The sequence below is a fragment of the Pomacea canaliculata genome, linkage group LG10, assembly GCF_003073045.1.
Source record: "Pomacea canaliculata isolate SZHN2017 linkage group LG10, ASM307304v1, whole genome shotgun sequence".
NCBI classification, from domain to species: Eukaryota; Metazoa; Mollusca; class Gastropoda; order Architaenioglossa; family Ampullariidae; genus Pomacea; species Pomacea canaliculata.
In genome coordinates this window covers 9,996,362-10,011,932 of record NC_037599.1, presented here as the reverse complement: position 1 = coordinate 10,011,932, position 15,571 = coordinate 9,996,362, and the positions used below count along the sequence as shown (strand labels likewise).

The following is a 15,571-nucleotide window of genomic DNA, read 5'->3' as shown; positions in this document are numbered from 1 at the left end:
GCAAATGCACTTGCCCTTGCTTTAGTTTATTGTGTTCTCCCTACGTATAGTCTAAGGGGAGGGTACTCTAGTATGTTTCCATAATTTATCTGCTACGATGAGAATGTGTCCAGCAAATCGTGTACTCGTGTGTTCTTTTCTTCGTGTTTCATGGCCAACTATTTCAATTACATGTTTTTACACCAACCAGTGTACCTTTTTCATATGTTTAGCAATAAATTTGCTGCAATCAAGATTAGTTTTCCTCTATGTATGTAGTTCAATCGCGTGATTTAAAAAAAAAAATAAACGTTTTCTTGCAATACGTCTATATCATGAATATTGTATCAACAACGAAAATAAAACAATAGTAGACTACGTTATTGCATATATTACTGCGTGCTCCTTTATTGCTTGTCTCGATTGCTTGATTTTTTTTTTTAATTAGATGTTTATTGTACTCTTAAGATCAGTGTAGTCCTCTTCGGTTGTATATAATAATTATTAAAATAATAATCATTTTAGTAGTAGTAGTATTTGTAAAGCGCCTTTCCAAAACTTTGCTCAGAGCGCTTTGTATTTATCATGTAAAAATTGAATTTGATCGGCTGTACTGTAATGCTACGGTGGGTTCACTCTAATGTATATGTGACACAATCTAGCTTAATTTATGTTTTAATTATTGAATTCATGTACCCGAGCTCACGTTCGCGCTTGCATCAGTTTTGAAACTAGACGGCTCTTCCTCTCTAAACTAAATACTCAGGATACATGGTCATCAATCTGCAGTGGAAATGTGCGATGTTTGTGCCTCAGCTGACGAAAATAACTAAATAAACCACTTTAAACGACAAACCTTTCCCACATATCATTCGTGCATCTAATTGCAGAAAGGTCGATAAGTCCAAGGCGTATTTGCCAGGACTGTCTCAGTAAGGATTCAAGATCAGTAAACGAGCTATGATTAATTCGTATTCCTAGAGAAGGCCAGGAAGAAAACAATTAAAATTGATTGATTAAATTCCAGAAGCTTATGCCATGAGACGTCCACAGAGCAACTGGTCAAGTTATTGCGCTGTGGTCAGTTATAAGATGGCTCTCCGGTGATTGCTTTGAGATACTGTGACGTCTTAGGATGTGTCCGGTTGGCAAGACATCATTCCAACGCTGGGGGGATGACCTGTCGACTTCAGCCGGCTAATTGTCAGTGGTGCTGGGAATTAACGTGTCTGTCAAGATACAGTTTAAGGTACCGTTGGGTAGTGTAGTGCACTAGATACGGTTTTGCAGTGTTCTGTATGCAGTTCTTTAAGATATTAGAATAAAACGCTTCAATTAGTCTTTGTAAATCTTGCAAAGAATCGAGGGACAAACTGTACACTATTCAAATTAATGCCGGCGTTCAATATAGCTGAAAGGTCTGAAAGATCTTTCCAGAGTCATTATCTCAGTCTGCAGACGCAGACATCACAGAATTCCTTTATTAGATAAATTATACAAATGTAAAATAATTGTATAAAAGTCCCTGAGGGTTTTTTTCAAACTGTGTCTTCTTTGCAACTATTTCACTCTGCATAGGCTCGATCAAAGCGTAACAAATGTGACTCACGAGTGACCGATGAAAAAGCCATTCTGCCTCTCGATCGTTTCATCTCACTTGGAAGTAGACCGAGAATGTCTTACTTTGACACAAATATTACAAAGAGTTCAACTAATTAATGTGTCACTTTATTTCAAATCATCGAAAAGGACAACATAATATAAAGCATCCAATGTCAAAAACATCATATCCCAGTTGACAGTTTAAATGAGCAGTCTAAAATGTCTGATTTTTATAACACACAAGTGCGAATGTTGAAGTGCACATGCTTACTTGAGAATTCAATACCTTTTGCTTATTTATTTATTTATTTTCAAAGTAGCTAGTCAAATGGGCTCGCAAGAAGAGCGGCTGATCGAGGGATGAAATACTAGCAAAAACAACGCAGTTATTCACTTGCTCATGCAATGAGATTATGGCACATGCAGATTTATTATTATTCGTGCTGAATACTTGGTTCAATGGAAGTTAATTTTATTTTAGCAACCCTGTTTTCTTAGTTTAAGTGACTTATACATTGGCAATTCAATCGATTATTAGGAGAGATTTGTAGGAAAATTATTGCCAGGCTAAAGATAAACCGTTTACCGACAGACCAACAACCAAAGAACTGTATGTAAATCCATTACATCCTTAACTAGAATATATCTGTAAAGGGTTGTCTTAGTTTGATCACTTGATTTCAGACAAACGGAAGGCCCGATCTCTTTCTTCAAAATGTTAATCGTCATAAAAAATGAATGTGAGTAGTGAGCACCAACTATATAGTAATCTAGCCATTCATCAGCATCAAAGATAACAGCAAAAACTTATTTTTTGTTCGAGTACTGTAAGACTAACTGAATGGCTGCCTGTATTGTGCGAGGCTTTATGGCAGCATGCTGAGTTAACCTGGTCGGTGCATGAAAACTGAAAACTTCAGACAAAGTTGATGCATGATGATGATGGATGATGATGATTGATTGATGGATGATGATTGATGATTGATGATGATTATGCAGAAATCTCATTATACACATTATATGCACGCATCTATCAAACTCATATACCAAACCGTACAAACAGCTGATGAAGCATAAAAATAATATATATATCGCCACATCCTCCCTGTCACATGCCTTTAAACGCGCATAAGCTCATTTACTCTCTCTCTCTCTCTCTCTCTCTCTCTCACTCACACACACACAGATATTATCGAGCTAACAGATAATTGCTGACATTTTCTATTATGCATTTGACTGATGAAATATTGACCTTTTTTTACTTCTTTGAAAAATAACCTGTAGATAAGAAACTAAGGAAGGGAAGATGTGAATGACACAGAGAGCGAGATAAAGAAGAAAGACACATCGCAAGTAAAAGAAATTTTTGAAGGAAGAAAAAGAGAATATTAGGAATAAGACGTTATAATATTTTTATATAAAGTGCTTTGTCACAAAGATCATATTTATATTTTTAACAACTTTTGTTTTCCACTTAATTTGTTGGCGATTTCGTAATTTAAAAGTTAAAATCACAGACAGTTAATGAAATAAATAATCACTCTTGGGAAATTAGAAAGCTATCTATTTTTTTCTGGTGTAATAATAACTTGCACAAAGCTCGGCGTTTTCAGACAAGATCATCAGCCAGCAGAACTGATGTCTTAAAGACTTGCTGGGTCAACATTTTTTAAAGAAACTGAGTAAAGCTAGGTGTAAGATACAATTTCAAGAAGTCAGGAAAGTGCATGGATATGTCTACGTTAAGAAGGCCTAGAATAGTCAGGCATATCATGAAGTCAAGATTTTGTCCCGGGATACCATGGGGAATATTAGTTCGTGGGGATACAGAAGGGCAAGATGATGTTTAGGCGTATTTTGGAGAATGGAAGAAGGAGTGTCCTCTCATATTTTGGAAAATAATACCTTGCAATGAGTTTTACCCGATTATTAGAAAACAAGTTTGCATTCAAATAGTGCTTGAGAAGTCAGAAGACAGAGGCGCTGAGATAAGGGCTTTAGTCGTACGATGTTTTGTCTAAACACTGATGACAAAAGTGCTTGGATGATTTGCTTGGACCAAGGTACGGACAATACCGTCTGTCTTCAGAGGAGCGCAGCTATCTGCTTTTCTAATGATGAATGTCACAAAAATTTAACACAAACTTTTATTGATGAGAACTAACGTTAAACTGCGTCATTCTTCGGACTTCACACATGTGTGTGTGTGTGAGTGAGAAAGAAAATAAAATACGTTTACAGTGCCGATTTATGAACCCCTGGCACTTTCAGTTGCATATATTGTACATGTAAGTGTAGTGTATCTCTTATTGTTCAAAGACAAAGAAGAATGCAGATGGTGGGTGAGAAACTACTTACGCATGGACCCACCCCATCTCAGCGCTGGTCTGTATAGGCCACAAAATAAGATGAAAACAGAAACTCTAGAATGCTACAAAATACTTCTCATGCAGAATATTTTACATGTATTGGAAAATGATATAAAACGAGAGAAACGTGAAATAGCAGCAATGCAGCTGTTCTTTTAATATGTTGTACTTTCTGTCAGACTCCGACAGGAATACAAGAAGTCCTCATGGACGTGCCCGGGAGATGGAGAATAACAAATGGTCAACAAGTATGGACATTCCTCACTTAGGAACTCCAGAGTTCTCTGACCAGTTGGCATTGTATACAAAAACTTTGGTTGTGGAAAACGTCAGCGCGGTGACTCAGCTTGTACACAGCTCACTGCTATATACACATTTCAAAATATGTTAAAATATTACAAAAGATGCAAAGGTGGCATTAAAATAATATCTGAAGATCGTTTGACACAAACCCACTAACAGCTCGTTGGGAAAATACTTTCTTTGTGGAATTACATGGGGTTTCTTTTTCGAAGGTTAAGACTAAGAACAATTTTTAAAAGAAAGATGCTTTTGCACAGTGGGGGGAAGGATTGTGGTTTGAGACGATCGGGGATCTTACAGCTCTTGAGTAAATCTGTTCGATGGATAAAGGAGAAATTTGCAGTCTGTAAAAATCACGTATAGCTTTCAAAGATAAAAACCAGTTAAGGACTGATGTCAGATGATACAAAACTTGTTCATTTGAACATACAAAGAAAGTACGACCTCAGGTTTTGGTCACACAAAAAAACATGTCTCTGCCGCAAACTGCAGAAACATCGACAATCCCTATCTCCACAGCACAAATTCTCTGTACCAAAGCATTTCTCTAGTATTCACTGCTAATCAGAGACGCCTTTGATCATTCTAGCTCTGTAATGTATTAATTTTGTGCATATAACACATCCTGATAAAGTCACCGAATTATTATCCGATACCAGATAAGACTCGCTATATCATTAGCACATGACCTTTGCTATGATTGGCAATGTGGTTGGCTCTGATATCAATTATTATCTGTGCTAAATATATTTCAAGCCGGCCCAGATACACACATATCACTTTTCTTCACACCAATAAGTGAATGTGACAAGAAGTTTAAATCACATTTAACGTCCTTGAGCAAGGGCCAACCAAAAAAAAAAAAATACCATGGAAGTTACACCTATCATAAGTAAGTCATCGAAAGTGCAAGGGAGAAGTAAAAGTATACATAAAATTGAAATAAAGGCACAGCAATAATAATAATAATAATAATAATAATAATAATAATAATAATCCGTTAGAAAGTGCTCAGTTTGAAACAAGGTTCCCAAACAATTAAGAAAGTTGAAGCAGGAAACGGTCACAATCCACACATCCGTTTGATCTACTCTCAACTGTCCACTTCTATTTTCTTGAACATTTTGTGAGTTTACTGCCTTCAAAATTAATCGCTGCTTGAAGGTCTACCAAATGTTGATTTTTTTTTCGAAAACGAATGGCTCGAGGTCAGTTTAAGCCAGGTAAGGATCACATTTTTCTACAACTATCACCGTACACATTAAAAGGTTAAAGTGTGACCTCAAGAAAATGCACGGACATAAGTCGCCATTGCTATATAGCAAACGAGAGACCTATGAGTGTGCGTGTTGGTGTCTGCACACTTCTATCATCGAAGGAAATTTATTGACTCACATTTTGGAGATCTTATTTTCGGTCACTAGGCTATACTTTCATGACATAGCCCTCCAACGCTCTTTGTCTCCTTTTGAATTAGGGAACTAGATGGCCTTGTCACATCTCTGGCTTCAGCAGCGTGGCGGAGGAAGAATACAAAATGAAGTCTCTTGTATTGACACTGTCCTAGTTGTTTGAAAATAAAAATTGAGTTGTAGCAGACATGTTAAAACTGTGCTCTAGTCAGAGCTAAAATTTACAGGGTCATTTGATCTCTGTGACACAATAGTGACCTCGTTCCCAAACATGTCCATTCATACTGGTCGTAGACCTCTTCGTGTAAGGAACTTTGCCCCCGCATAGGAAACGTTATGCCCGTGGTTCATAACATGCACCCTGTGTTAGGTGAACATTTATTGTCATTTGTGTATAAAAACAAAATATACATGGTTTACAGCAAACGTCTCAAAGGGTAAAATTACATCGTAGAAAAGATTTTTAAAAATAGAAATTTATGGATACAGCAAACACGCAAACAGACAAACAATCTTAAAAGTACAAAACCTACTAGAAGTAGTGTTTGGATTTCATCTTTTTTTCTGTTCTGACAGACGTTGCTGTCCAACATGCAGAAAATAAAAGCCAGGAAAAGAAAATTTCTAATTAGGACCAAAATAATTAAATTAAATATACATTGCAAAATACTAGTGCAATTAGTTAAGACTGACTACTCAGAAGATTAAAACGAATGCAAGCGTGCAAGATGTGTTTGTATCAAATTACTCTGAGTAAAAATTCTACATTTACTTTCATATTGTGTTGTTCTGTCCTTGATTATTTATTAATAGTTTGGTCGATGTATGTATTTTATGTTCATTTATATTATACTTGTATTTTTATGAATGTTTACTTTGCTTTGTTTTTGTAACTCGCTTTGTGATTACGGTAAAGTAGAAAAAAACAATATCAAAATCAGCTTTATTATTACTGACAGCAGAAAAATCTCTCAAGTTATCACAAAGCTGTTTGTGCTTTGACGCCATCTATCAAATAAAAATTGTCACCAACAAAAATCTAGAAAGACCACCGACACGTTGATGATCTCCCAAGAAACAGCACCAAGATGCTTGCTTGGCAGACTCATTTCTGGGCTGGGCAAGCGTTCGCATCTTTGTCCGGACATAAATGTGCCCGTACAGCCCCTTTTTAAGCTCTGACATTTGTGGACACTTCTATGTTTGACAAAAGAGTTGCGAAAGCTTTTTAGTACAGCCCAGGGGGAAAAAAGTCCATGGAAGGGAAATAAAGAGGGCATGATTTGCAGCAGAATCCATTACACAGCTGCTTTGTAAAATATTCAACAGTTCAATCACCTCTTGTGGAGGCAGGCCGCGGATCCCCCATTATCTCCTCTTCTCCCTTCGCTGACCTCTTCCACGTCACGCGCTCATTGGATAAACTGTTTTTGCTTTTCACACAACGAAATGATGGAATCAAAACGCATTTAAAATGCTGATGCCGAACATTGAAACGTTTTTCGCAAATTTAGGAAAAGTTAAACCCGTGTGTGAAAGGCAGCTGATAGAACAGTAGCATCAAGAGAAAAAAAAATCACTGGGAAAAATCTTGGCTGCTAAAACAAAACAGCGAAGAAGGATCCGTTTCCCCAAAACCAGTTCGGCACAGTTTTATCCCAAGTTTCAAATGAAACCATAGTGGACATCGTCAAATGAGGCTTCCTGGTCAAAGTCGCTCAATGGCCTTGTAAACAATCCAGCTGCTTCTTCTGTTAACAAAAATGGCAGTGCCTGCAGCTCCTATCAGCTGCTTGCTGAAAAATCATGGCCCAGTCTTTCGACCTCGAACTCAAAGGAACGGATTTGAACAAAAGGGGGATAAAATTTGTGTCCTTCGTTTCAAGTAAAGACTTTCTGCGTTCACTAGCCTGCAAGGACTGTGTTAAAGCCCCATAACTCAAGCTATGGGGAGCCAATTGCTCTCAGGTCGTGACCATTTGATGAATGAAGCCCAAGCAGAAAATGGTGGCTGACAAGATCAGTATGGTGGCCGAAACCGGAAGTGACGCACTGGTAGTCAGGGAGATAACACAGCAAGGGGTCTTGTTGGCTTGCCTACGTTGTTGTCTGAAAAATAAAAAAGATGAAAAATGAGGCTTTGGGTTAGACATACGTCCAGAAAGGCAGAGAGACAGAGTGTTCAAATACTTTTTCAGAAGGTTCATATTATACTGAACTATAAATATTAACATAATGAGCTATAAATAAAAACATAATAAGTAGGGCTTTTGACAAATATTTTTATTTTTCATAAATACTGCTTTACTTCATGCATTCACTGAATACAAACCTAACATAAGCATATAGGACGAGACTCAGACGTACGAGTGTTCGATGTTCTTTAAAAACAAAACTTCACTTTTATTTCATCCCAGCGTTTCTTCCCCCACGGTTAATATAAACTAATCTATTAACTTTCCCTCTAGATAGCGCCATATTTTAGAGACACCCCTCCTGAAACTGAGAGCAGCATGAATTGTAACCATGGCTTCACCGAATAAAATATCAATTCACCTTTAAATAATTTCAACATTACCGGGGCGTGCATCATTTATAATTCAGCTCTGCAGCTTAAAAAATTTGATATAGAACAGACAAAAGAAGAATAAAGTCGTAGGGAGGCAGACAAAAAATAAAAAAAAAAAAAAAAAAAAAGAAAGAGAAAGAAACTGGATAAAAGGGATAATTAAAAGACTCGAATGTCAGCAATGTCAAGCGTGCAATGTCGGCCTTTCAAGCCTTGGAAATGTAGTCTGTGGAGAATTTATCTTCACGAAACATGAAGCTTTTCAATTTGCGGTCACAAGCGCCGCTGACTCGTGCAGTCCACGTCGCCATTGTCTCAGTCTCAAGTGGCCGTATTGATCTCACTCTCTTAGATTAACCACCTGCTGCGAAAGGATTAACCAGATGTCCGCCGTGGATACCTGATAATTGGACATTGATTCTGGACTCCAGTTGGTTTCGAGTTTGGCACGAAGGAGGACGTTTTACTGCAGGGTATAGTCAGGGTGATCATTGGATTGGACGGTGGTCAGTGGGGTAATGTGTATGGTGGTCAGTGGGATCGTTGGTCTGCACGGTGTCAGAGGAATAGTCAGATTTTGTGGTGATCCAACGCTGAAGCTTGGGTGTTGTGTGACATTAAGACGCCAGGACAATTGTCACGCGCTCCAAGATGGTGAACATGTTCTAAACGGTAACGAAATCATAGAACTAAGTGCGGCATGTTGAAAAAAAAATTCAATGAAGAGAACACACACAAGTGTGTACAGAAACAGAGCACACACAGAGGAAGATTGGAAGAATGAACATGAAAATATGCATAACAATGGTTCTAAACTTTCTCATTGCCTGCAGTCTGACAACGAAAACAGATTCGTGTGCATTGCTGATGTAGATGGGTTTTTTAAATCCTGTTTCTGTTATGTTGCAGCTTGCAGCTTTAGCAACTCATATTCTGGGAAACCACGTCCTGAGCTGAGACGAGGCAAAAAAATTAGAAGCTAGCACATCTTTAAGCTGAAACAGTCGTGATTCTTTGACGTGATTGCTGTTTGAAGAGCTCCCGTTCGTCTTCTCTATGAATATTTTTCATAAACAAACAAACAAACAAACAAACAAACAAACAAACAAACAAACAAACAAACAAACAAATATACTCGATGGAACTATCTTGTCAAAGCGTTGTTAAGCTTCTCTCAACGCTGTACACATCCTAGCATAATGTCATACTGACACGACCTGAACAAAGCTGTAAGCAAGAATACCTGTAGGCAATAACATTTTATCCATCTGTAACTACGCTAAAACAGGAACACACACACAAAAATGAAGCAGCAAAGTGGCACTGAGCTAAGGTTGGGAGGGAAATGGCTGAGGTGGGGGTGATGGGGAGAGAGGGAAGGAGGCACTGAAAAAGCGAACGTTTTACCTTGCGACACGCGCTGGCTGACGTCAACGAAGTAATACGTCTGTCTACATCATTATAACGGGCCCCGGTGATTACACACACCAACCCCAACGACTGAACACAGGTGTTGTGTTCTGCCAACCGCGGCAGCTTCTTAACATCTTCATCTTGAAAGACATTCCGAGTTACAGGCTTGGTCTAATCCCATCGACCCTTCCAGCAGCTGGAAATGTTTTTCTTGCTTGAGAAAAAGAAAGACGGGGAAAAAAGAAGTCTGCTAATCGTTACTAATTCACTCAATACTTAAGAAAAAGAAAGTAGGGGAGACGAGTGGTTAGGGCACCGGCTTTGGTAGGCTCGTTAACCGGTCCGAAACTCTTGTAGGGCAGGGTACTCCACCCTTACCCAAGTTGACCCCACCGGTTGAATGGGGTGCCTGACACCTTTATCATCATCCATTTCCAAAATTTTTGAAGACCACTTTAGACTCCTATCTCATTCGCGCATCAAGAATGAACTTAGTGAAGTGTATCGCGTTTTCTGCCGATCTGCTTTTTCTTTCAAGGAGACAACGCCAGCCTTCGATGTGGAGAATGAGGAGAGACCTCAAATTGTACCCAGTCTGAGCTGATGTTCGAAGTGGCTGGAACAAAGATCCAGCAATCAGTCCATCCATTTCTTTATGCAATGTATGCCGTCATTTTGCAGACACACGAAAAAAACTAAGATTGTCTTGACTGTCTGCCTGTTTTCTCTCCTCCCTCCTCATTCCTCCCCACAACTCCGGTCTCATTTCTCCTGACAGCTCTGTGTGGCGAGGGTTAATTCCCGTAGCATTACTCGCCCCTGGCTACCAGTCATCTGCACGAAGCCGCTCTCATCGCTGCCTGCGGGTCTCCGACCTCTCCGTGGTGAGCTGCACTCAGCCCACTGCAGTCGCGGACTGGGCTGCAGAATTGTGCTCAATCTGCGTCCCTATGCATAAAGATGCCCTAAGCTGCCCTCTGGCCCTTCTCACACTTACGTACACATTTATGTATGGAAGGCGATCACTTGTTTTCCCGGAGAAAGTAACAACTACAATGAAAGTCCCGATATCAAATGATGATATAAGGGATGTGTTGAAAACAAAGGCAACGGCACCTGTAGTGTAGGGGCCGTAGGGACATAGACATGTAAGAGGCTCACTGAATTTAGGGTATGGCCATGTGGAAGAATCCGTCCAGCTGGTACCGCTGGGTGGTCAAGGATAGTTTTCTAGGCCACGAAACGACCCTTTTGTGATGAGGTGGGAAGCACACTAACAATATAGGAATATCGCAGAGAGTTTGCCGGCATAGACATATTGCGATTGTGTGGCTAATTTTGGTTCTAGATTTTAAAAAAGTTTGTGACACTTTTGAGAGACAACCCTTACCTCACAAGCACTTACCTAACAGTTGAGTCGTAATGAGTTTGCGATGAAATTCTGACATTCAGCATGAGCTTTCGTGTTGCACCTTTCTGCTTTTCTAAGAGACATCGTCAGGGTCATTATCGCCCTGAACATGGATAATCAGGTGCAACAGAATGAGGCAATAATCAGCTCATAGCCCCTGCCACTAACAATAACTACAGCAGCAAGGCATCAATAACTTAGCCATCATCCTGTCAGGCGCAGTAAACATCAAAGAAGCTTGGCACTTCTCGGAGACCAGAAACACATTTTCTCCTTCCTCCCATCAGACTTTCTTCTTCTTTTTCAAATCCACCGCGCAGGTTTCCTCACTGCTGTAGAAGCCCCACCACTCCATTTTACTCCTTCCTTCAACATATACTGGCCGAAAAAAAAAGAAATAAAAGAACACACGCGCCTAATTTTGTCTACAAAAAAGAGGCTGGCAGGCGCCGTTCAATACTACCCCAGTCCTCAGCCACAGACATTTTTTTAGGAGTTGAAGCAATTCGTCTGGTGCCGGCTTGTGGTGTTACAGAAACAGATATTGCACCCCACAGATCATAGTCTTCTTCGTTTTGGGCCATGGTCTATCTAACCTGCGCGCTGTCTGTCTATGAACCACGTTCGCTCCATCCCAGCTTTTTGAGGTGCAATCTTTCTCGTGTTTTATTCGTTTACGAACATCTGTTAGAGATAAAAACAAAAATTTCATACATAAGCTTTCGGTAATGTCACAAAAGAGTGTTAATCTTTCCAGTTGTGCATACTTCTTACTCCTTTCGGACTGCCAGAAAAAAAAAAAAAAAAAACCTGACTGGTGTTAATTCAAGAATGGTTACCAGTTCCCAGTGCCGATAAAGAACTATTTTGAATAGATGATGAGGACTGTTACTCCTTCCCCTTCCAAACTTTTCAAGAAAGGAGAATACGCCAAGTCAGCAGAGAAGGTTATTATCACGTAGAGTCAGCTAGTCATATAAACAGATGCCCAAAGCGAGATTTGAACCCAAGAAACCCATATTTACTGCATTTGTGACAATTATTTAGCCGTTGTTCGACCAGACCGCAGATATGCAAAGGAATGGCTAAACGAACAACCGTTCGAAGGTCCAGCAAAACACGCTGTTAGCTTTATCAAATGGAGACAAAGTTATTTTAAAATCTGACACTTGCAAAAATTAGAAGCACAGACAGGCGCTTATCAGCTACGGGGGACAATATTGCTAAAGGTTCTAATTTGTCCAGCCTTTCTCAAAATTTAGCCTTTGAAACTTCTTTAAAGTTCCGGCTTACGCTCAATCTACAAAAAAATAAATTCTTCCAAAGGATCGATGGATCTAATGAGGTTTCTTCTTCTTCTTTAGTTTCATTAACTGCTTGCTTTGTCTTCCTTTTTTACACACATATACACACACACAGCCTTACAGGCGCTTCTACCATTGGCGATGAGTAAATAAGCTGGAGTTCAAAAACTTGCCTTACTCCGACATCGCATGAAAAATTTTGTAATACTATTTTATGAGCACCAACTCCCAATGCCTTTGGCCAAAATTACGAAATAATGTTCATATTGTGAATATTGCTAAATGATAGCCTATCAATCTACACTGCTATCGTAAGGAACCAAACACACGTTGGCTGCTGTTTCAAACGTGATAAATAAATGTCCGCGATCAGAAAATGCGGATTAGGGTTATAACGTGACGTGGGTGTCTTCCCAAGACCTGACCTTTCCCTCCGCGCCAGCTTCTCATCTCTAGATGAAGATCGCAAGAGCGGCAATTCAGCCTCCATTCCAAATAAGCAAATCGCTTCTCCGTGGCAAAGGGGTTAAGCACGCACGAGGAATGAAGCTACCAATCCGCCCTTGTCGATAGGGCTTCCCGTCAATGAGTTATCTGACGTTCTTGTTGGCTTGTGAAGATGAAGGTTAGCCCCTGGAGTAATAAGTTTCATGAGTCGTCGCCCCCTGCCTGCGACTAGGAAGGGGAGAGCACGCATCAGGTCCTTGTGTGAAGAGCGTTCATCAATCGCAGTGGAAGTGATGCTAGAGACTACAAAGAGGGGAGGCTACCGTTATCCGCACCATTCACCTCGCTTTCTTACATGAATGGATTTCGAGGTAAGGCACTCAGAAGAGAAGCATCTCGAGGACTAATGTGATTGATAATTGGAGAATCTAATATGTTATCTATTTTTATTCTCTAGCTGTGGAAACTTCTGGTTATAACTTACGGTAACTCACTCGTCAGACTCGACTTTCCATAGTTCACGAAAACATGGAGATCTTCTTCAGTTTTATTTTATTTTTGTTTTTGTTGTTGGTTTTTTTTTTTTTTTTGTTTGTTTTTTGGTTTTTTGCGTGTTTGTTTTTTGTTGTTGTGTTTTTTTGTTTTTTTTTATTTATTTTTTTTTTGGGGCGGTTATATTATTATTGCTGTTATTATTATTTGCATTTAGTTTTTATCCATTTGTGACACTAGCAACGTCTGTTTCTAGAAATATCTCTTTCTCTTTTTTTAAAAAAATAGTTTAATATCAAATTTTGCAAATTGGTTATATTAAAGAAACTTGAGATTGCTTAACATTTACTAATATCTTGGAATACGAAGATTATTTTTTTTAGTTTAGAACTACTAGTAACATTTTACAATAGTCAATATAAAATTTTTTTAAATGCTGCGGTACAGAAATATTTGTGTCCACTTCATTCAGTCACAGGTTCAAACCTTCCCCGAATAAAGTAAGTCGCAAGATCAGTTCCTAAGCAAGAGTTATCATGCTTTATAAATGGCTAATGACTATTTTAAGCACGAACAGGAAACTTAAAGGTTCCGTGTCCACTCATAAAATGTCAGCTGAAGGTATCGGCATGTTGGCATGTTTTATCAGAGATGACTTCTTGTAAGTGACCATGACATAGGGTATCGCTGACCGGGTCAAACGGAAAAATGTGGTGGGGGAGGACTACCATAGATGATTCCCTGCTTCTGGTAACAGATTTCGCAGGGAGGAAATATCTTAAACAAAATGATGGCAGTGATGTTTCTGGCAGTTCTCCAAGTTTTCTTTCTGGTAACCTCACACAAAAGGACGTGCGATGTAAACATACCATGTGGGTGCGTTGTGGGGGGGAGGGTGTTTGGGATGGGGCATTCGCGCCCCTCTATACGAAGGGGCACTAACTCAGAAAAAGGATTCAATTTCCCAGCCGAATAAAAAAAAGAAGATTTGCGTGATTTCTGAAGCACTCAATCAATCGATCCAGTCAGTCTGTAACGCCCAATATTTGCTTTTATGCGATTGTATGCACATTGACAAGCATGCACGAACACACACACACACTAAAGAAAGAAAAAAGTAATGCCACCCAATTTCGGTTGGTTTTTTTTTTTTCTTCGTCTGCTCACAAAATATGCCAAAGAGCATCACTTGGACTTTTTTAAAAATTGCTACTATAAATACTAACAGTGAGAAGTCAAAGAGATAAAGAAGAACGGCAAGTATGGAGTAGGCTCATTCTACTCACCTCTGCAGGCTCCCTCCCTGTCCCCAGTCCCCATATATCCCAGAGATACGTGCAGCATTGTAGAGAGAACAGTCACGCTTGGCGGAGTGTAACACACCGTCATCCTAGGCTCAGGTCTAACAAGGCTCAAGGGACGGAACTCGCAGCAGCGTCAGGTCCTAACGGTCGGTGGCTGGTTCTTTCTTCTGTCCCTCCCCTTTCCCCCTTCTCCCACCTTCTTCCTCTATCGCTGCCGGGCCTCAGCAAATCTGAGCAGCAGAGGTATGGAGCAGACGGCGAAAACGGGGAGTCACTAAACATTCCTCCATTCATCCGTCTGCCTCCCACAACAAGTAAGTTTTCTGCTGACGACCAGCTGGTGATGAGACCAGAGTTCAATCAATACAATATTGAACAGGTCACAACGTTGTGGGGTCGGATGCGTAGCCACGTCGCTAAGCGCTGGCTGTAATATTAAAGTAACAGCCAGGTGCAGTTCATACAGTTTATGCCATGAGTAGCTGACTGCTACGAACTTTACAATTAGTGTGACCTGGCCATCAGCGATGCACTTTTACAATTAGTGTGACCTAGTCATCAGCGATGCACTTTTACAATTAGTGTGACCTAGCCATCAGCGATGCACTTTTACAATTAGTGTGACCTAGCCATCAGCGATGCACTTTTACAATTAGTGTGACCTAGCCATCAGCGATGCACTTTTACAATTAGTGTGACCTAGCCATCAGCGATGCACTTTTACAATTAGTGTGACCTAGCCAGTGTGACCTAGCCATCAGCGATGCACTTTTACAATTAGTGTTAGCCATCAGCGATGCACTTTTACAATTAGTGTGACCTCAGCTTTATAGTTGCAGCTCGTGTCAGAACACTTTGGAGATGTACGATGATTGCTGGAAACAAGTGTATGGAGGACGAATGGGTGGGTACAAAGTGGCTGGAGGCAGGTAAGGAACAAACAAGTGCTTGGAGGACGGGCGGGTA

General features: G+C 39.9%; 1 long non-coding RNA gene across 3 annotated transcripts in view; it reads right to left on the bottom strand.

Annotated features, from left to right (window-relative positions):
* Positions 1-1,691: 1,691 nt before the first annotated feature.
* The window catches only part of LOC112573141, a 43,078-nt gene continuing 29,198 nt past the window's right edge, over positions 1,692-15,571 (bottom strand). For all 3 annotated transcript variants that reach the window (XR_003101175.1, XR_003101174.1, XR_003101173.1), the window contains one exon: positions 1,692-7,774. This is a non-coding gene — a long non-coding RNA (uncharacterized LOC112573141). The remainder of the gene's footprint in view (positions 7,775-15,571) is intronic.